This window comes from Hypanus sabinus, chromosome 4 (assembly GCF_030144855.1).
Source record: "Hypanus sabinus isolate sHypSab1 chromosome 4, sHypSab1.hap1, whole genome shotgun sequence".
NCBI classification, from domain to species: Eukaryota; Metazoa; Chordata; class Chondrichthyes; order Myliobatiformes; family Dasyatidae; genus Hypanus; species Hypanus sabinus.
Window position 1 is genome coordinate 141,415,610 of NC_082709.1, and position 22,617 is coordinate 141,438,226.

General features: G+C 36.6%; 1 protein-coding gene across 1 annotated transcript in view; it reads left to right on the top strand.

Moving 5' to 3' along the window:
* The first annotated feature begins 9,016 nt into the window (after positions 1–9,016).
* The window catches only part of epha6 (eph receptor A6), a 670,497-nt gene continuing 656,896 nt past the window's right edge, over positions 9,017–22,617 (top strand). The window contains exon 1 of the mRNA XM_059968217.1: positions 9,017–9,072. The gene's annotated coding sequence lies outside the window, so the exon portion shown is untranslated. The remainder of the gene's footprint in view (positions 9,073–22,617) is intronic.

Genomic DNA, 22,617 nt, shown 5'->3' on the forward strand with positions numbered 1-22,617 from the left:
ACTTAACTACATGAAAGTAGCTTCAAAGGCACTCATGGAGCTCAATAGCATCCTGGAGAAAACGGGCTACTAACCTTGGTATCCGGTTCCTCCACCAATTTTACAGCCAAACACACTATCTCACTAGGAGGTCAATGATAACAGGTGCTTGTGAATGACACCACTGAACATTCCCCTCTACCATCCAAAAGAAAGCACATCACCATTGCCACATCATCAATGTGTTTATATTCTTGCTGTCTAACTGACAGCACTCGTGGAGTATCTTCACCTATATTTAAGGAAGCTCGAGAGTAATTACGCATGAGCTTTCAAAATTGTTTTGCCAGCAACACCTATATTAATAACTAAATAAAATTATTGTAATGATTGATCAACAATGATTTGCACTTCAAATCTAATCACCTTTTTGCCATATAGGCTTTTTGATTCTAACCTTTTCTTAAAGTTGGATGTAAATCACATAGTATGTAGTTCAATGATGTGATTTATATCCAATTCTTCTCTGGCTCATTGTCCATGAATTTACATTTGAGGTATGCATGTAAGTGTAACTACATTCTGAAATAAAATGAATTATAAATCTAGCGTTTTCTGCAATCCACATGTACACATTTCCATGAGGATTGCCTGATACCAGTTGCTGCACCCTATTGCCCCAATTAGGATCCACAACTTTTGAGTGCACTGGCAAACAAGTTGCATTCATTAAGACTGTCAATCAATATCTATTTTTCTGCATGCTTCATTTATTCAATGAATAAATTTACTTGCAATCACTGGAGAAACCTGAATAAAATGTAACCAGTTTAGCGCTTCAATGTGAAGAGTATAATATGAAACAATATCTTTGCTAAGAGGTAATATATAATTTCTTTAGGATGCCCTTTTACAACACAATGAGGAGAATAATTCTATTACACTAAAACTCCAATAAATTCTATCTGGTTATTCAGAAACTCAAGACATTCAGCATCTGGTAAAGCAGGCTCTGAGTCCCCTCCTCCCTCTAATACACTGGGTTCCAATTTCTCAAAATCATTTTAAACTCACCTAGCTCCATTTCTGCTGCTCAGTTCAAAGTTACTTGTTTAAATGGAAAGTTTATTATACCACTGTGTTATACAACATCAAAAAAGTAAATATAATCTATTAGTCAGGAATAATACCAGTAATCTGGGAAATCTGTCAATCAAATTCCTGAGCATGCTGAATTAAGAAATTTATTATATTGATAACAAGAAGCCTACAAAGCTACTTACATTGGAAGGATGCTAAAAGTTTTACAAACATTGTGCCAAGATCGCTGAATTTTGGATGAGTGGAAAGACTGGCTGAGGTCAGTTTATTTTTGTGACACCAGAGACAGGAAATATCAGAACCAGATTTAATGTCATCGGAATATGTCATAAAATATTAAATAGTGTTATTAATTAGAGTTGAATAAAATTATGAAAAGAATGGACAATGAACAGAATAGGTCCATTTCCCTTGGCACAGAAATCAAAAACGAGACCAGGCTAAACAATAGATAGATGAGGGAGAAAAATTAATGTTTTTGACTAAAAGAGCAGCGAGTGTCAGGAACTCTGCTTGTAAAGGCAGTGGAGGTGATAAAACTCATCACATTTAAAAGGCACCTGAGTGAGCATAATCTGCAAAGCTATGGACCAAGCGTTGAAGTGTGCAAGCAGCCTAAATAACTTGTTCTGTTTGTTCACTCTGGCTACAATAGGTCCAATGAACACAAGGGATTAGGAGTTAACCATTCAGTTTCTAGTGCCAGTTCAACATGTAGTAAGATTATGTTCAATCTTCTGTCTCTGTATCACATTCCTGTACTAATTTCATATTCCCTGATTACCTATTAATTAAAAACTATTAATCTCTGCCTTCAACATACTTGGTAACTGAGCCTCCTAATGCCTTTTACTTTCTCTACACTCCAGATGAATCTTGATCATGAACGACTGTGCTCTTACTTAGAGATGAATCAATGGTTCCGGACACATCAAGCAGAGGAAGCACTCTTCTAAACTCAACAGGGCATCAGCTCAGACTTCTTGATCTCTCCTTACATGGCCAAGTTTTTGTGAATCTCCACTTTTGTCATAAACAAATTCTTCTAATGACAGGGAGAATGGCCATGTACATAATATTCCAGATGCCATCTCACTGGAACTCCATTCAACCGAAGGGAAATATCTGTCTCTTATGACAAGGGATTTTCATTTTAAAGGGCTAACATGCCATTATCCTTTAGAGTGGCTTGCTGTACGTGTTAAATTACAGTAGCATGTATACAAAATTGCCCAGGTCCCGACATCATTTAAATACTCTACTTTGCAATCTTTTCAACCAAAATAACACATTATTTCCAATTAATATTCCATGCCTTTGACCATTTTCTTCTTCTGTCAATATTTCCCAGAAAACTTTTTGCTTTGCACTGCTCCATCACCAAATAAGCAAACTTGAATAAATTATACTTGACCCCTTCATCCCATCACTGATTGAGATTGTGAAGAGTTGGAAGCCAGCATAGGTCCCCACAGCACCAAGGAATAATTTATTACTACTCTATTTCTGTTCTTTTATTTACAATTTACCCTCAGTATTATCCTTAGCATATTACCTTCAGGACCACACTCTCCAGAGTTGTCCAATATTTTCTCATGAAACACCTTTTTAAATGTTTTCTGGAACTCTAAATACATCACAATAACAAGTTGCTTATCTACTCTGCAATTTACCACCCTGAAAATAAATGCTGACATTTTTCAAACATTATTTCTTTTCTATGAATCTATACTGTCATTCCTGAATAAAAATTTCCAGCATTTTTCGCTACTTTTGTTTTCAGGCTAAATGGAGATGGAATATCAATGATACACTTACTTTTGCTATAAATAGCAAGAATCTTTTTTAAGTTCAAATAACAAATTAAAGGACCAGATTTACAGTACAAAGAGAATAGTTAAATATTGAAATAGTCACTAATAAGAATGTAATTTCTCTTATTTTACTTGCTAGTAAAAAAATGGTTCTCGAGTCTGAATGATGCCAGACAGATTTTAAATCATGATAACAGTTACCATTTTGTATGATAGATTTTGAAAGGGTGGAAAATGCAATCATTTGGTTCTAGATACTTTGAGAAACTACATTTGCTATTATTCACATAGCCTATTATATCTTGGGAACCATTCAACTGAATTACTATTATGTAACTCCCTGACAAACATCCATTTTACTACCTTATACTTAACTACCACTCAGCATCGGTGACTGACATAAGCTCATTTAGGCAGTAAGTGAGCTTTTGCCATTCATGAATTAAGGGAGGGGTAATACAATTACATGGCAATTATAATGAAATGATTTCTTTTGTAACGTTTGGCAAGCTCAGCAGACTGGTAACAATTAGTTGATTTTAGTGGGTAGTACCAGAGGAGAGATTTGACTCATTGCTATGCTAATAGTAGTGAAGCAGGCTTCAGAATTTAGATGATGTGATATAAGACAGGTGTCAGGAGGAATACAGTTCAGCTTAATGAGTTCTTAAGGATAGAATCACATTCTCTCCACATTCATACCTGTAATAAAAAGAAAGAAAAAAAAAGGACAGAAGAAAATACTTGAGTTTCCAATCACAAATGAAGTCCATTTGGCGGCTCTTCATTGAAAACAATTACACCTTTTGTCACTATTGCAGATTTTCATGACTGTTGACTTGTGGGATGATTGACATCTCTTGCACAGACACCTGAATGAAATGACCCATGACATTCACTTATCTTTCACTGTCCTGGTTATGATTTCTTCCCCAGGAGATATCAAAGGTTAAGTTTATAATAACGATGCAAACTTGAACTTCCACTGGCAGCCTGGTACAGAAACTTCAGATACTGGCAAAGGCAAAAAGTCTTAAAGACCTAGGAACATCAACAAGGCAACCTTTAAATATCTCAAAATTTCCAAGTCAAACTCCAGTCTATCCAGCTTGACACTTAGTTTTTTGATTGATAGCTACATTGTTCCACAAAACTTTTGAGTTGCATCATCAGCTATGTGGGATGCAAGCATAAGCAATATCAAAGTGACTCCAAAAAAGTATTACCACACTAATATTGATTCAATGAAAACACCCTCAGATATTCTACTTAGTATCCTAGCTGCCCAGCATACTATTAATGCCCCGCAGACAGCATCCAAAACAGTCTAACTCACACTCTTATTATTGAAAACAACAAATTCCAATTTTTATATCCTTAACAGATGAAAAATTGTAAAATACAAGTTAAAGAAATAAGCTATTGCTAAAACCTTAATGGAAGTTGTGATAATGAGATTTAAGGAAGAAGGGGGAAGAGGGAGGGGAGGGAGAGACCTTGACATCACGCAGCAGAAGGCGAAGAACAAAATACAAACAGAAAGTGAACAACAAGCAATGTGAGTGCGATGCAAGGAGGTCAGGGGGAAACTGGAGCTCTGACAAATGTTTGGGAGACAAGATGGAGGTTTTAAAAAATCCAGATATTTAAATACAGAGTAGAGAAATTTACATTTAACTTGTTGAGTGACAATTCAGCGATGACAAAGAAAATGAAGTTTGTGCTGAAAATATGTAATAAGTCCATAGATTTTACCAACTTTTACCTACAAGATCCGTCATGGCAGCACAAAGGAAACATCATCGCATTGAAAACTGGAGGTGAGGCAAAGTTAAATATCACGGAGGTACCAATCCACAACAGTGATAAAAATCAATCCAAACTACCAGAGCAGTTTCTTACATTGTTATATACCACTGACAAACTTAGTCTATTTCACTGGCAAATTAGATTGAACTAAACTATGATATAGACAATGAAGTTTGTTACAATGTTTTGCACATTTGAAAATTAGAAATAATAACTTTCCAATATATTCTGTTCAAATAAGCAGATTTTCTTCACTAAGTTTGTGATCTCTTACACAAAATGTCTTAAATCTGAAAGTCAGAAAACACTGGAAGAACTTATTATTTCAGGTCAATGACCTGTTCCCAGGAATTCTTCAGCTTCTGTCTGCTTTGCGGTTTCTCAAATCTCAACAAAATCATAAAAAGAAAAATGTTTTTTATGAATTTTGAGTCACTTGCAACTATTGTTACTTTCTCGTTGTTTACCTCCAAATTAATTATAATTAGATTAATAATTTCTTTCTCATTTACAAACGTAAGTGACTGATTGTCATTATAGTCCTTATTAAAAATACAACTTCATGCATCAAGTCACCAAAAATATCACTTCATCAACTTATTCAATGCATTAAGTTGCCAATTCCTCCACCTGAGGAGTTTATACTTAATTTTATGTCTGATTGCCTGGTTTTGAATTTACCAATCTGCCCCACAAGTTAGAATCTCATGCTCAACATCCCATAGAGATAAAGCTACTCTCAATGCCACCAATAAGATGTTAGTACTTTCTAAATTTCATTATTGTTTTTAATCAATATTGTCCATATTCCTAATATAGTTAATGTATTCTGCTGAAGGTTAAGAAAGAGATGGAAAGGAGAAATCTGTAAACGTCCTTCAGAATTTCCGGTAATTGCTTCCAAGTGGGAGTTCATCACGAATTCACCCAATTGGCAGCAACCAGCAACAATTCACCTTAAGTACGACAATCAAACAATCAATAACGATGAAATGGGCGTGGCTTTGAGGGAGGTTCTTGTAACCCACACACTTACCTATAATACCTCATCATCGGCTTTGATTATCCAATATTACGATAATGACGACGCTGCGATTGTGATACCGTATTAACTATTGAGATGCTTTTTTTCTTCAGCATTTTTAAATTCCACTTTTTATTAATGATTTAGTGTTGATGTCTACAATGCTTCTAAAAATCTGATATTTCTAAACATAATATATTTAATACAGGGAATGCTATAACTTGTTAAATGATCTAGAAAAATTGTGTTTTATCTTAAGCACTATTAACTCGCCGTAAATAGAGAGCGTATCCGCTTTCCCATAGGGGCGTACGTCGTCGCTTAAAACTGTTAAGAATTAAAAGTGGAACATGAACTTTGATGAATGGGTGAATGTGACAATGAAGTGAACAAATATTTTATGATGCGTGTAACAACAGGGCCAAGAAATACCTTGTTTAAAAGGCAAACAGCCTTATATCTGAACGTGCCGTCGACCAAACGTTAAAATCAGTTAAAACAGTTTATTTAGGTTCTCTCAGGATTCGCCCTGGCGATTTATTCAACAAATGTCCACCTTGCATGTTTAAAAACTCTCATAATCCGTTCACCTACTTACATGATACCGTATTAGTTGCTCTTAAAGAGGTGAAATGTTTGCCGATCGTAAATCAAAGACTGCGCGATATAATCATGAGAGTACTGTCCCCTAACGGCAGCTGCCTTCAGAGTTTTTCACGGGCTTGCGCTTCCTCAGGCTCGTTCCATGCCAGCAGAGTACCAGCGTCTCCACAGATAAAGTATAAATCACACACTGGTTTATTCGCAAGATTAAGAGGCAGGAGAGTCCAGTTAGCGATAAATAGACGTATCCTTAAAACAATTACATCAACCACGAACAGGAGGTATCATATACATCCACGTCATGTTAAATCAAAGATCAATAGGAATGATTAGCAAGAGCCTCATGGCTGATAGGTCAAGTGACTGAGTTGTTCTCTAAGACATTCATTGTAATTTCCACGGATCCTAGACAGAAAGTATTGCAGTCAAATGATTTACTGTATTTATAACCGAAAATATATATTTACAATATTAATATTAAGGTTATTAATTACAAATGTGCAGAATTAATTTCGTCTATTAATAGAATTGGTGTGTGATCTTGTGTTATACCTTCGCAGCGTTTTAAATTGTACATATATTTTCATGGCTGGTCCCACCTGTATGTGACTATAGTAATACTCCATCTTTGTTTAACGTATTTACATATTAAGAAATTTGGTTGTAATTTATATTTTAGTCTGCATGGCTCCTAGTTAAGAAAAGCCTTGAATTTAAATGTCTTTACTCTCTCACCTTATACAATCTCTGCGATCCCCGGCCCTTGGCCCAAATATCCCCAATGTAAATTATTCTATAATTGGAGGTACGACTGCTCTGACGCAGGTTTGGAGACGGAAAACACCAACAGTTCTTTTTCTATGGATGCTGCTCGACGTGCGAGTTTTTCCAGTATTTTCTGCCCTTTTTTCTGTTTTCCCCCGCATTTAAGAAACATTGGCAAGCAAGCTCTGATGCCCAAGCCTTTGGCTTTCTACCCAATTGCTCACTGTGTCATTTGGTACCACGGAAGGCGTTGGGACATAATGAATATTGTTGCAATGTAGAATATTATTGATTGGTATTTGTCAGATATTCAGAACATAGTTAATCTAATGAAATTGAAGGAGATAAAGTGAGCAAAATGATTATTAATTGTGCTATGATACCACGCAATACAGATCAGATGGCGTAATTTCAAGCAAGGGTGAATGAAGAAGCTTATCATGAAAGAGTTTCCCTTCTCTTTCCATTTATTGTAAACTACACAATTGCACACAAGTGAAATTTAGTTGATGAAGCGATATGTTTGAACGATGAGAATGAAGCAACTTTAAGAATGGTGTGTGATCTCATACTAGTCACTTTAATCCAATTTATAATTACTCTATCCTTTATAAATTGCCACACGCCCAGAGGATGATTATTATTTACCAATCAGAACCAAATTTGTGAACCCCGACTGCAAAATTCCCTTTGTGATTAATTTCAATTTGAATATTCCCTTTCCTCTACCCGGCATTACTTAGTTAGACAATTGGTGGTATTTTGTCTTCTGGGGCCGGGGGAGCTGCCTGCAGTATTTTGTGCGAGATTGCTCTTTCCTGTGCAACTGAACACCCAAAGAGCCGCTCGGGTGACCTCAGACGTGAAATAGTTTCCCCGCCCTACTTGGGTTTCCCAGTACGTTTGACCAATTGCGTGGACAAAGTCATCAGTGGTTACAGATTTAAAGCTGCTCGAGACCCCTGCCAAAATACTCTCACTCAACCTTGTAAGAGTTGGGAACAAGCTGTATGTTTTGTTATTTAAGAGCGGGAAGTAGCGTTGAGTGTAGCTGTTGTTGACACCCTCTAGTGCTCAATGTCAGCTCACTTGACCTGCCAGTGGCTCAGAGGCGCCTGTCCAGCTCTTCCCTCGCCGCCAGCTTTCCCGCTCATCCGCCTGGACAAGCGTTCTCCCAGGGGCGTTTTATAAAAAGCGCAACTATGACTATCCTCCAAGGGGCAAGAATGCCAGCACCCGTCTTTCTGGTTTCTATAACGATGATGTATAAAAAATAGCAAGTTTTATACAGTGTGAGCGGACTGGGCGAGCGAGCTGCTGAAAGTTGGCAATCTGTGGTGCGCTCGCATTTGCTGGAAACAATCCCCACCAAAGCCGGCTTCTTGTACACTCCTTTGTCTGATTATTTAAAATATAATACTTTTCAAACCGGCGAGAGATAATTGGCGTTCGTACTTATATTCTGCAGCTACAAGCCGTCACTATAGACAGAGGGAGGAGAATAATTAGTCCTGAGATTCATGAGGCCAGGCGGGGGTCTCTCCCACTCCCCTTCCCAACGAATGGGAATTTTCGTGACCACTGTTGAAAGCAAGGGGGGTCTGGCTGTGAAGTGACTGACTACCTGTCCGTCAGCCCAGAGACCAGAGGGATGCTGCTGTGAGCTTGGTGACTGCAATTCCCAGACGATGGCTCCCTCAGTTTGGACGTGAGCGGACGACCGGAGGAGGGCAGCCGCACTAACTCGCTTCTCCGGCTATTCCGCTCCTATTATTTTATTATTTTTTTTTCAAATTTTTGACAGTCGGAGGGCCTACCTGGTGCCTTCCTGTCTCAGCCAGAGTGAGTTGAGCCGCTTCTCTTGGAGCCGGGACTGAGAAGGGTGTGTTTGAAGGATGATTTTGAGCGTGGGCTTCAGCATCTTCCTGCTTCTCTCTCATCGGGTCCTCGGCGCCGAGAGTCACATTTCCACCGAAGGTAAGAGAGAGCGCCCCGGGGAAAGTGACAGCCACTCAACACCACCTTTAACTTTAGCAACCCCGCCAGTAGCCGCTTCGGCCCGGGGAGCGCCACTCTTGTTGCTGTCATTTGAAGTGGGCGCAGGATTTTATGTTTACAAAATGGCAATGACAGCGGCGTTTAAAAATAAAATGCATATTTTTCCCGGTATCTCAGTAACCCAGCGCAGGAATGGACCCCGCGATGTTGTACAGTATCTGAAATAACACCTTCCATAAGTTGGAGCTAAACTGATGCAAAATGGTAATGAGTTACACTCGGGTTTAATAATGTTTGTGGAAAATCGCGGGCGCTTAGTTTATAATTGAAAATCGCTCTGTTCAAATAGATCTGTGTTTTAACTTAAACGGCTGGTTGCTGGGTCTATCCTTCTGGTGTTGTTTTAAATATTGCAAAATTTATTTTGTAGCTATTTCCTTAAAAATTAATACATTGATGTGTTGTTATTCCAGTTTATTTTACAAAACAATCTATAATGTGCAATATTGTCCTAATTTATCATATTGCATCGTTCGTAGATCATATAATGTTCAAAGGGAAGCAGTTTTCCTTATATCTTTTCTAAATGGTTTTAAACTATTCTGGAATAATCTCACTTTCACTGTAATAACTTACCAGTTTGAGGGGAGATAATGAAATAAAAGGTAGAAGTAACAGCAAATTTAAACTACGGTTGCCGGCCTTGGTTCCAAAGGCCCAGCCGAAGTCCTTTCCGATTCAGTCCTTATCTGATTGAGCCATGATCTGTTTCCCGTAAATATTTAGAGACCAAGATCGACATCTATTGAGATTTTCAGGAGAGATAACCAAGAGTGGTATCAAGCAGCTGTTCGTATAAGCCAGGCTTGGAACATGTCATGCCTATACTAAGGACAATCGGGCTCTTTTTAAAGTTTATAATTTGAAAAGGACTGCTGCAAGGTTAAAACAGTGACTGCAGCTGCTTTCAGGAAATAGGTGTACGTCATCATTCGGGTGCTTTTTGCTGGGACAATTGTAATAAAATTGAGATTGGATTCTGCTAAAATTATCTGTAATGTTGATGTCTGATGGGACAATATGTGAACTAAAAGCAAGGTTTGCAACATGTTTATATGTAGTGTTTATATACGTTCGCAAAGAGGACAACTATTCCTCTTCTCATTTATGAGATAAGCCAATGCATTATTTAATGTCATTAGTGTGCTGCTACATATCAATGTCCTAAAGAAAAGTGGGATTTTGAGAATGCTTTAATATTTGAATCAGAGGGTGCATCCAAGATGCATAGAGCAATACAACCGAGGGGAACATAATGCTGCGCAAACTATCTGGAGTTTTTACATTCTGATGGTGGTAGTTGCTTTTTTTTTGTTTCATGATTTGTTCACGTGGTCAGTATGTAAATCTTTACTAAATTTATAATTGAGTTATTTAACTCTGCCCATTAAATGCCTTTAGGTATCATTTCCCTTAATAGTTAAAAATGAGTACTTTTTGAACTATAGTGTCAATTTATAGGGTTGTCAGAATCCTTTCAATTTTAAAAAATGTTGCAGTTTTAGTGGTCTGTGGATTTTGTTTTGGAAATTAATCCTCGGAACTAAAACTTCAGTCTGGTTGATTAAACATTTGCAACCATTTTTAATACTTCATCCTGGGAGGTTTCGGTCTCTCTTCCACCCATCAGAAATATTTATCAAGACCGCTGCATACACAGGGCCCTTCGCATTGTCAAGAATTCCTCCCATCCATCCAACAACCTCTTTGACCCCTATCATCAGGCAGGAGGTACCACAGCTTTAGGATAAAACTATTAGAATGAAAACCAGCTTCTTCCCCCAGGCTGTAAAATTACTGAACTCCCGGCCACCGCCTAGGTCTCGTGCATGATGCGCCACTAGCATTATACTGCTTACTTTTTAACTTGTGTCATAAATGTGCCTTAGTATTGGTTAATTGTCATATTCATATGTTGTGCACCTGGGTCTGGAGGAATATTGTTTCCTTTGGCGGTATACATGTGTAGGCTTGAATGACAGTAAATTGGACTTGAACTTGGCAACATTTTGAATTTGTTTTCTCTTTCAACAAAAAGTTAACTTTATAGAGTCAACAAAGGTTCAGGAGGTGTAAAATAAGTTTTAACTTAAACATTCTGCATTGAGACCCTAATGTAAAATAAGTGGTTTTATGGTTTAAAGCAGACATTTTATAATTGCATGGATCATCATTTGATTGCAATAATACAGTATATCCTAAAGACTGGACAGGTGTGATGTATATAATAATCTGAAAGGGATGAGAAGATGTTGCTTAAGTTGAGCTTGTGGTAAAAGCATTGTTTTTTTTTCATAAGTTGCTTTAATAGTTCTATTACACAAGCCCAGGATTTACGCAGGAATAGTATAACATATTAAGTCAGCAAATTCATAAGAATAAAATGCATAATTATTATAACCAAATTATATGTAGTATTTGTGGACTTAATTTACATGTTTTTGTATTTATTTATTATATCCTGTTACAGTTCTCTGTTAAAGTAATGGTGAGGCTGGCAGTGCTTGCAGTTTCATGTGAAAATGGCAAAATAACTTCACATGGAGCACTTGCATGATTAAATTTAAAAGCTGGTGCTACTCTATTCTGTTAAATAGTGCAATATTGACTTGCAAGCTACCAGATATTAAAATGGTGCATAGTTGCCATATTTGTGTTCTAAAGGTGGAAAAAACAGTTGGTTCGCGGCTTATCCATTTCAATCCCGTTACCAAGCCCAGTTAATTTACAGTCCTCCAAGAGGACACAGTCTTTGTCAGGTTTGGAAGCTTGAGCGCTTCAGTGACCTGGAGAACTACATATGCTGGTAGGAGTCAGGGCCTTATACTTTGGCTTTTGGTAGGGTCACCCATACCAAATAGGTCAAAGAGTAGAGGCCAGACTAAGTTGTCCACTGGTCTTGCAGCTTCAGGGGTTTAGCTCAAGGCTAACAATCCTGACTAGTCAAACAAAACTGTTACAGAAACAGAAAGAAGAAAAAAAATCCTTCATTGCTGCCCTAAACGTCAGCAGTGTAATGGGCAGTGAGTAAGTATTAATTTACAGTGCTAATTAACAAATAACATAGTGGTGGCTTGTATTTCATATTTGAATGGTTGGAGGTAACTTTTTCTCAATGAAAATATTTTTTCTCTTTATTTTCTCTGAACCTGATTTAGCAGTAATTTCATGCACTTGTGTTTACATTTTATTTCCAAACTTGGGATGTTAATTTCTTAGTCCTTTATTGGATAAAGAAGTCTATAGTTAGTTTTCTGATTCAGTCAAGCTCCAAAAGCCCTTTCTCTCCCCCCCCCCCCCCCCCATCCCTTGGCAGTGCTGTTCCTAGCTCATATTCTCAGCAACATGCAACATAAACTCTGTATAGTTTCTATGCAAGTTGGGTCTTAAATAGCCAGCTGCAACAAATAGTGGCTCAAGCCGTTAGAAATAAAATTAGTACATTTTCTCACGTTGATGCCGAATATATAGAGTAATTGATAAACTTCAGTCTTAAGGAACACTTTCGTACTTTAATCACAAGTCTTAGAGAAGATGCAGTTTTCATATGGGGTATTCTGCAAACTGGCTTATTCTTATGAATCACTTTGAATTTCGTCTGTGTTTAATACTTGTGATTAGTTGACTGGCTTAGAATATTAATAGCACAATGTCAATCACCTCTTAGAGACTGGGAAAATATCTTAATCAGTTCAAAATTTAACAAAGTCAAGCTTGGAATTAGAATAGATTCAAATTGGTCACTGAAATATGACATCCAATATTCTCACACCATATCGGAAAGAAAAATCAGCACCTGGTTTTGCTCACTTAATTTTTGAAAGGGCTATGTTATAAAGGCAACTAGATGTGCAATATTTGCTTATTTTACTTGGAATAAAAGTAAAAACTTATTATATACAAAAATCCACTGATTATGGTAGCTTTACACATGGGATTATAGAAGCTGGAAAAAATTATTCCAACGATTTATTTTGATTGATTTAATGGTGATATTTTTAACTTATTGTGTGGGTATGAGTACAATGTAAATTCAGAATACTAATGGAAATACCCAAGCAAAGAAGATTAGTGCCCATAGCAGAGGAGATTCATTGATTTCCCTAAATGTTTTTGATTGTCTCTGTTGCAGCAATCATTTTTTGTTGGGTTTTCAATTAGGGCTTAAATGACTATAATTTGCAGGGAATTTGTATAGTTTTAAAACTTTGAGCCTATTAAACTGCTTCACCTAGTGTCTTTAGTAATGTAGAAAGAATTAATTCAGTTACTTGGAACAAAAGTTTTCAAAGCATTTTACATGAAAATTTGTTAATTTTGTTGAGTGTATTTGATTGTAAATATTAAGGAAAGCAGGTTATGTTCACTAATCAGCTTTTGTGCTCGGTGAAATTGGTATCTGAATTTAATCCTAGTTGAAGTAGAAGAGTCAAGTTTATCTTTGAATACTTGTTTGCTTTTTGTGTAATATGTGCATGGAAGCAATCTATTTACTGAATTTAAAGAAAACCCTTGTGTAGCCAGTGAACTTTACAATATCCTTTTTAATGCCTGTAAACTACTTTTTTCTGTGTTCTGTTTGGCTTTTTGCTTACAGTTGTGTTATCAATGCTTCTAAGCTAGGCAGCACGGGTAGCCAGGTATGAGTCCTTTTAATTATTGTTTGACCCTCTGCTGTGCAATTCTGAAAATTCCTAGAGCCTTCATACTGTCCGGCAGAAGGGAAGTTGTTTGCTCTGCATCATGAAACCTGTTACCCAAAATACTTGCAATTGCAATATCCGATTCCTATATTTTAACTTCATGGTTCTGTAGCAGAATGCATTATTAAATGCCTGTATTCTTCTACTTGTTTCTGTCGTGCAATTTTGAAGGTGGAAATTGTAGCTAATTAGCTTATGGTAGGCTCCTTTTTGCTTTCTCAGAGACTGATCAGCATGCCCTATCAGGGGTTTCCCAACCTTTTCTATGCTGTGGACTAAGCAAGGGGTCTGTAGACCCCAGGTTAGGAACCCCTCACCTAGTTCATCTTTGAACCTGTATGAGCCAGATCACTTCTGAGAAATGAGCCAAAGTGGGAAAGGTGGATAGATAAATGCATTTGATATAAAGCATAAACAAATATCTACACAATGCAGTTCTCTCTGCTTTGGATTTGTCACATGCACTTTATTTAATATTTAGCTGTTAACAGGTGTAACTGTTCAAAATGGCACATTCTTTAAATGCATCGATGAATGATTCAACTTTCATGATGCAAATTGTTAAGTATTTATTTTATTTAATTAAAATGTGAAAGCAAATGGTGTAGCTGGTAGTTAAAAAGCAGGACATTCCAAACAAAATGGAAAATGGTAGAACTACTAAGTACATTAGGCAGCATCTGTTCAGAGAACGTTTAAGTCAATGCTTCATATTGACTTTCTACAACTTGCAATGTTGACTGAATTTATTTCTCTACATTTTTTTGTTTCTGATATTGGTGATAATACAGGTCATTGTTGGCCATCTTGAACTCTATCAGTGCAGAAATGCACCTCGGTGTTAGTGAAAGGATTAACATTGATATGACAGTACTGCGGAACTCAACATTTGTAGCGCACACTGTGAAGTGATATGTGTGCTCACACTGAGCACATTCTTCATTATTACTTTGTAGGGTACAACCTATAATGTGACAAAAATCTGTGTGCATTTCAGATTTATATTTAGTATCATTTTAGAGACATTTTATTTTCTAGTTTATAATGGAATAAACTACTACAGTATTGGAAGATTAAACACTAAAATGTAATGGAAGTAGAAAGGTTCATAAAGGTATTTCATATTCAGTTATATTGGTGCAGGATTGCAGCGTACAGATTGGTTAGATAAATACAGGAACTCTACAGCAGGCAGACATTTGGAGATTATAATATGGAATAAATTGAACAGAAACTTTCATTTTAAAGAAAAACACAGCCAATATGGATTTATTAGACATGTCATGTCTGACAAATTTAACAAGTGTTTAGTTTGAGGAAAAGCAGTGGGTGTTTAGTAGATGGATTTTCAAATGTTTGAAGTGGAGCATTAGAAGCACTCAGGATGAAAGTTGTTATAAAAGGAAATGCAGGAGCAAGGAAATGAAGTTGAATGGTAAGAGCTGATAAATGTAATTCTGGCTATATATCTATACGTTGTATAGAATCATTTAATATTGGATTTCTGTATTCTCAGGTACAAAGTAGTATGCAATAGTCCAATCCCAAAATTTGTTCAGAATAGTTCATGTAAAATTATTTAAGGGCAAAGTTAACATAATTATCTTTCAAATACAGTGTAATCATGAGAAAACATGTATTCTGTGTTGTAAAATTCTTTTAAAGATGTGCTATAAGATCTATTGCTCTATGGGTGAAATCTTATCCATTTGTAGTAATGATTCTTTATCATCTCTAACATTCAGAACCCTCAGTTGAAATGAAGACTGCTGGCACTTTGAAAACATTTAAAAGTCAGGATGAAGCAAAAGCAAAGTAATATTAAAGTGAACAAAATCTTTCATCATTGTTATCATCTCAGTTAAACTTCTACTGTGCATCTTCTATAATATCTTGATGTCCTAAGTTCTGGGAACGAAACAATGCTGAAAGAGCATGCGACGGTCATTTGACTTTGGTTGAACTGATATTTTTAAACTAAATTGTGTGGTTTCATTACATAAAGTTCAAAGTAAATTTATTATCAAAGTACACATATGCCACCCTATACTACCCTGAAATTTATTTTCTTGTGGGCATACTCAATAAATCCATGATAAAATTATTGCCATGACAGGATTAAAGAAAGACTGCACCAACTTGAGCGCTCAATCAGTTTGAAAAGAACAACAAGCTTTGCAAATACAAAAAGAAATACATAATACAAAACAAATGAGCAATAAATATTGAGAACATGAAACGAAAAGTCCTTGAAAGTGAGTCGATAGGTTGTGGGGCAAGTGAAGTTGAGTGAAGATATCCCCTTTGGTTCAAGAGCCTGATGTTTAGAGGTAATAACAATTCCTCAACCTGGTGGTGTGAGTTCTGAGGCTCCTGTACCTTCCTGATACCAGCAACGAGAAGAGAGCTTGTCTAGGGTGGAAAGGGTTCCCTGATGATAGATGCTGCTTTTCTGTGACATTGTTTCGTGCAGATGTGCTTAATGGTTTGATATCAATCCAAACTAATTATGATATTCAATTCACTGAAGTAAGTCAATATATGTTTTCAAAATCTTTGATTTATTGCTTCTTAATGTTCATAGTTTAAAATCCTAGTGTATTACGTAATGAAGCCAGGGTGTCAAAAGGTATGGGGAGAAGGCAGGGGAGTGGGGATGACCGGAAGAATTGGATCAGCTCATGATTAAATGGCGGAGCAGACTCAATGGCCCGAATGGCCTACTTCTGTTCCAATATCTTATGGTCTAACTTAAACCATAATTTCAACTATTTTCTTTGAGGAAAATTTAGAATAGAAAAGGGTTAGTACACCATCTATTCAACATGTTTGTGTTTAAAATTCTAGCGTTTGATAATAAATGGAGAAATTGCTTCAACTGGAAAGAGACACTAATTCAGAATATGAGGAAAGAATTTACTGTGTATTACCTGTGAATTCTGGAAGCAGAATAACTTTTGTAAATAAGTGGGTATATAATTAAATTGGAATCTTGCTAGCTCCATGCCCCAGCTTTGAAGTTGTCGGGTTTTTTTTCTTGTATATATAATTGTCTTTGAATGTTCCAATAGAAACTACTGCCATCAAATTTCAAATGTAACATTTCATGCAATGATAATTGAATGATGAGATTTTCCCTTATTTCTCCTCTAATTCTTCCACCAGTTAACATAAATTAGAAACTTCTTACCATTTAACTTGCCTGAAGAAGCAGTTTCCCCTATTTGCTCTCTAAAAACCTCCGTTTTGAGGACTCGAGTAGATTTCTACTTGGCCTTTAACCATTCCTCCATCCCAAGTGGAAAAATAAAGTTCTATTTTATTAGCCTCCAAAGCCAATCCAGTCACTCAACCTAAGTATCATCTCAGTAATATACACATATCCTCTCTAAATCCTTCCCAAGAGTGTTATGTTTAGAATTGTACAGAATAACCTAAGGTATGTAAAGTGTAGAATGTTGCTTTTGCTTTTGTATTCAGTATCGTATTTCTTATTAAAGCCAGGTAACTCTCAATTTCTTAACCAGGTGTATTGCCACTTCCAGAGTGTTGTGAATGTTCACCCCCTGGTGGTTTTATTCTTGCACTTCCTTCAAAACAGTCCCTTGTACAGAACTATCATGTCTTATTTAATCATTTAAGGGCACCTTCTGCGAAACTTTGGTAATCAGCTGTATTATTGTTTATCTTTGAAATCTGATGAGAAATAACAAAATGAATGATATAAAAGTTTGTAGAAGTTTTTTTCTCTCTAAAAATGAAATCCTAAGAAAGTTCTTAAAAATCTCTATTCCAGAAAGCAATTGACAGTGTTAACATTAGGTCACTAGACACGGCATCCTATAATCAAAGAAATTTGTGGATTATTAGAAATGCTTAAAAGGAAGTAAATGTTGCATGGATCTCAGAGCCAGAATTCTTTGTTTACTGAAATTAAACCGGTATCATGATATTGGATGTTCATTATAATCCCCTCCTTGTATTCTGTTCCATTGTCCTTAAGTCTTTTGGAGGAGAAGCCAACAGATGACTTGTACTGTAGTGACCTTTTATTTCTAATGATTTCACAATTAATTTCAGTTACACAAAGGTTGTTCCACTTGACCTTTCAAAGATATTTTAGTTACAAAATCGAGCAGCCATTAGCAAATAATTGGAAGATGTGTTCATCTTGATGTATGGTTCGGTGTGGAGTGACTGCTTTCACTGTAAAAAGCTTCAAATTAAAGCAATCATGGTTCCAACTTTATGTGAAAGAAATCACTTACAGGTTAAGGTCGTAACTGACAATATCTGCATTCAGTGCCCTTGAGAAAGTATGGTGAGATGCTGGTTAGAGAGCTGCAGTGATTCTGATTGAGTTGCTCACTCATTTCTAGGATTTGGATCAAACCATAGTGAAAGACTGGTGATTCGATAGAGTTCCTATGCACTAAGAGCATGGGAATTAATCCTTCTTGGTATTAATGTTACCATGCTTGATGGGTATTTTGGTACTTTACTTATGAAGTAGCTCTGTGGATAGGAGTGGATGTTCACCATGGTAGGTAGCATACTAATTCAGTTTTGCTCAAGATGGTGCCAGAGTAGCTGGAGCTGTACTCACATAGATGATGGAAAAGCCCTGAGGAGATGGGAGATAAATAATGATATCCAGCTTCTAGCCTGTTTTTGTGGCCATAGTCATTAGTTGTCTGATCCAGTTTTGCCTCAAAAGTGATCAGAATTGCTAATGTTCAGTGGGATTATTATTACCAAAATAGAGTCTGGAAGCCTAAAATACTTGTACTTCACAAATACTGCAACACAAGCCCAACGTGAAGATTGCAGAAATCACACAGTTAATGATCTCCATTTGTCCGTGCAGGGTTATCTTTATATAATGGTTCAAAGTCAACAGTCTTTGAAATGTTAAGTAGTATTCCCTTTTCCCTACGTAAACACTAATACTGTCTGAGACTTTAGTCAGTTAGTATGCAGATCATTCACAACAAAATCTAATCTTTCCGCTTATTTAATTGTTTAACTTTCTTAGATGTACAACACATGCTTATCCCAGTATAAAGATTAGAGGTTGACAATACATTTCAAATTCACTATTTTTAATTATTTATTTTCAATTTAACTTTGCAAGATTACTGTGGCATTATTATTTTAACACCCGAAAAATACTCTATTTAACTTTTCATTATGTGTTCCATAAAATCTATTTAGGGAAGCATTTGCTGCTTGCACTTGACCTTTTTGGTGCATGCCAGAATTGCTGAAAGCAATCCTATTGATGTAGCTAGTCCTATCTATGGGGTTTATAAATGACTCAGAGATGACTGGAGTAGTGCATCTTCAAGTGAGCACCATAACTGGCTTTTTACCTGGCCCTTCAATTTGTGTTGTGTTATGTTTTGCAATGCAGAATAATAGTCATTTAAATTGATCATAGTGCTAAAGGACATCTGGTTCATCCTGAACCCCAAGTCCAAGAGATTATCATTTTCATGGAATACAAAGGTACAGAAATAAACAGAGAGCTAATGCAAAATAGATAAATTGGACTGTTTTTGGATAAAGAATCGAACAGGAAAATAATTTAAAGATGGGAGTGTATTTCTTAAAAATTAAATATAGGGCAATTTCAAATATTCCCTTTCTGGAGCATGATAATCGAGACGAGCTAGAACTATAAATCACATCATTAATAGAAACCACAAGACATAAAACATGAAACCTAAATGGCTGTAAAGAGATGCATTTGCATTTATGGCATAAATCCAATAATTTCTGACACTTACGAGAAGTTAACTGCTTTTGCATTTGTAAGGCAGAGTAGGAGAACAAAAACTACAATGGCCATTCCTAACTATTCATACCTCTTCGTACATCTCTTGCCACAGTTTTATTTTATTACACATTAATTATGATTAATGCTGAGAACCCACAGTTATCTTCCCAGCGTCAGCTCAGCCAATGGTGCATTATTATGCCTTCTATTTGAAAATCAAATTGTTTGCAGTTCTTAACCTCACAGAATTAACAGAAGAAACTTAAATGGAGTATCTGGTCTTGTACCATATCAAGTTGCCAGAGTAAAGGCGCTGGTTTCCAATTCATGCAGCTAACCTTAAGTTTGAAATGCAAGACACAGAAGAAATTGGCTGATAAGAAGCAAAATGGGGTCACTGGATTTTGCATTAAAGTCTCTTGAATTGAGTTTCAGTCCATTTGTAATGAATATTTATACACATTCAAAAGCACAAATGCTGGAAACTGCCATAAAATGGTATTTGATTGGCTTTGAAAATACTATATATGTTTAAATAATCTAGTGCAAATGATATATTTAATTTTATCCCACTGAAGGAGAAACCTGTTGTTTGTCATGTAGACAGTAATGTTGTTCATGATAAACTAAGCAGCTGAAAAATCATCAATTATTATTTTCAGTGTAAAATGAGCTTTTTCTCCTGGGACTTGAACAGAGCCTTGTCATTGTTGTAACCTCCTTAAAGATTAGTGGTTTCAAGGGAATAAACACTGGGGCATTTGGTTTGCTAAAATCCTATTGTAGGTTGAAACCATTTTATTTATTCCCAACCCCTTTTACAAAAATTTCTGAGGCAGCATTAGGAGCTCAGTCGGGTTTTTAGATGATTAGATGAAAGATGTAAGCCTAGACCTTGATGGAGCTCCATTTCACTTCATTGAACACTTATATTCAGGCATTTTGTGCAATTTTTGCTGAATGGATAAGCTTGTATTGAAACTCCTGGGGCCATATAACCAGTATTTGTATCTCAACCAATGGAATATATGGATTGAGGATTATAAGGATGCAGTGATGGAAATCAGTGGAATTTAAAATCAAATTGGGTATACAGAGTGTGTGATGAGGAAGAAAAATCAGAATTTTGAAACAGAATCTTACTCTGCCTCAGTCTGAGTTCTTTTCATTTTCAAACAAATTAGAATTTGAATACCTTAAGACTAAAAATAGGCACTTTAATTTACATGCAAGAAGTAGATGTGCTTTAACATGGAGCCTATCACACCGCTTGTATGGTGTCCCAAAGTTCTTCACAACCACTGTAGTACTTTACAAATATAGTTGCCATTGTAATCTGTGTAATGGTCTGTTAGGCTACATCCACACTAGACCGGATCATTTTGAAAACGCCAGTTTCGAGTAAAAACGATAGGCGTCCACACTATGCGTTTTTGGAAATATCTCCATCCACACTGAAACAGAGATTTTGGCGAATCTCCTCCTCCTGCGCAAGCGCAGGACACATCTACTGAAAACAAGTGACATGTTTGGTGTTGAATCTGGCCGTAAAAGTGCACATTTGTGTAGTTACAGACTAGAAAAACTTAAAATAACGGACAGCTGTTGGCTCTCATTTAGGAGAACTTAAAAATATTTTTAAAAATACTGGAGCGTACGGCAGCAACCGACAGGGAGTTCAATGACAGATTGACTCGGCTGACGATGAACATTGAAAAACTGACCAACTCTGTTGCATTAATAAAGCACCTTGTTAAATGTATACAACATGTCTGCATCAGTGTTATCTTGTATTTCCATACAATGTTACATTAGGCTGTTACACATCTATTGTCAGAGAAGTACTTGCATAAATAGGTAAACCACCTTCATACAAGCAAGGACAGAAAACAGGGCAAAGTGAGTACAGTATACTTATTTATTCTGTAAGTTTTGGGTTAAATTATTTGGTGAGTACATTTCTGACTCTTCTGGCTTCAGTCTCTTTGCCGTCTGTTCTGAAATTGTTAGGTTGCATTCAAGAAAACAATGAAATAGCGCGCTGCCATCTGATAGCGTTTTCAGAAGTCTCCGGTTACGCTGTTCACGCTGATCTGCCTGAGCAGTGTTTTCAAAAATAACCCACCCTGGAAAGCGTTTCTCAAAAGCTTCGTTTTCGGGGGGACGGGACAAAAACGCCATTTTAGTGTGGACGGAGGGTAAAAACGAAGAGAAAAAGCTTCAGTAACGGATTTATCCGGGGTAGTGTAGATGTGGCCTTAGGTTTTTGAGAAGCAGTGTGATAATGGCCATGTGATCTGTTTCATTAATGTTGATTAAAAGATGAATTTTGGCTCATTCACCTTGGACAACTTCCCTGCTCCTCATCAAAATGTTTTCCTGAGAACTCAGATGGGGCCAAAACATTTGTGTTCATGTCTGTAGAGGGGTATTTGAAATTCCAGCCTTCTGACTTGGATGGGATTGACCACTTTAATCACAGCTGATGTGACTGGTGAAAACTACCAGTGCATTTTGTGGCCAGAAACATTGCATCTGCAGGAGTGCTTGCATTAATCCCATTTGATGTGGTTAAGCACCTTCTTCAGAAATTAAGCTTGCGTAGAATCAATTTCACTAGCCATTATTGTTAGATTGTGGATAGTTTTGTTTAGTGGACCGAGGGAGTGGATGGAAGCGGGTGAAACTTGTTCATGATCATTTAGTGTGAGTGAGAAACGAGGAATCCTAGCAGGCAACTGAACACAGTTTCTCATCGGGTTTGAATTCTCCTTTGATTGGGACTGAAATCACCTTTGAGGCACAGAACTAGAGCTGTGATGCAGCAATTAAATTGATTCAGATCAAATAAGGGAACAAATTCATTACTGTGTTTTTTTAATAATATATCTTAAATTACTTAAGTAGTTACATCATCCTAAGAGAGACATGTAATGCTCTCAGTTAAGTAAAACCTTGTGCTGAACATGGGATTATATGTTT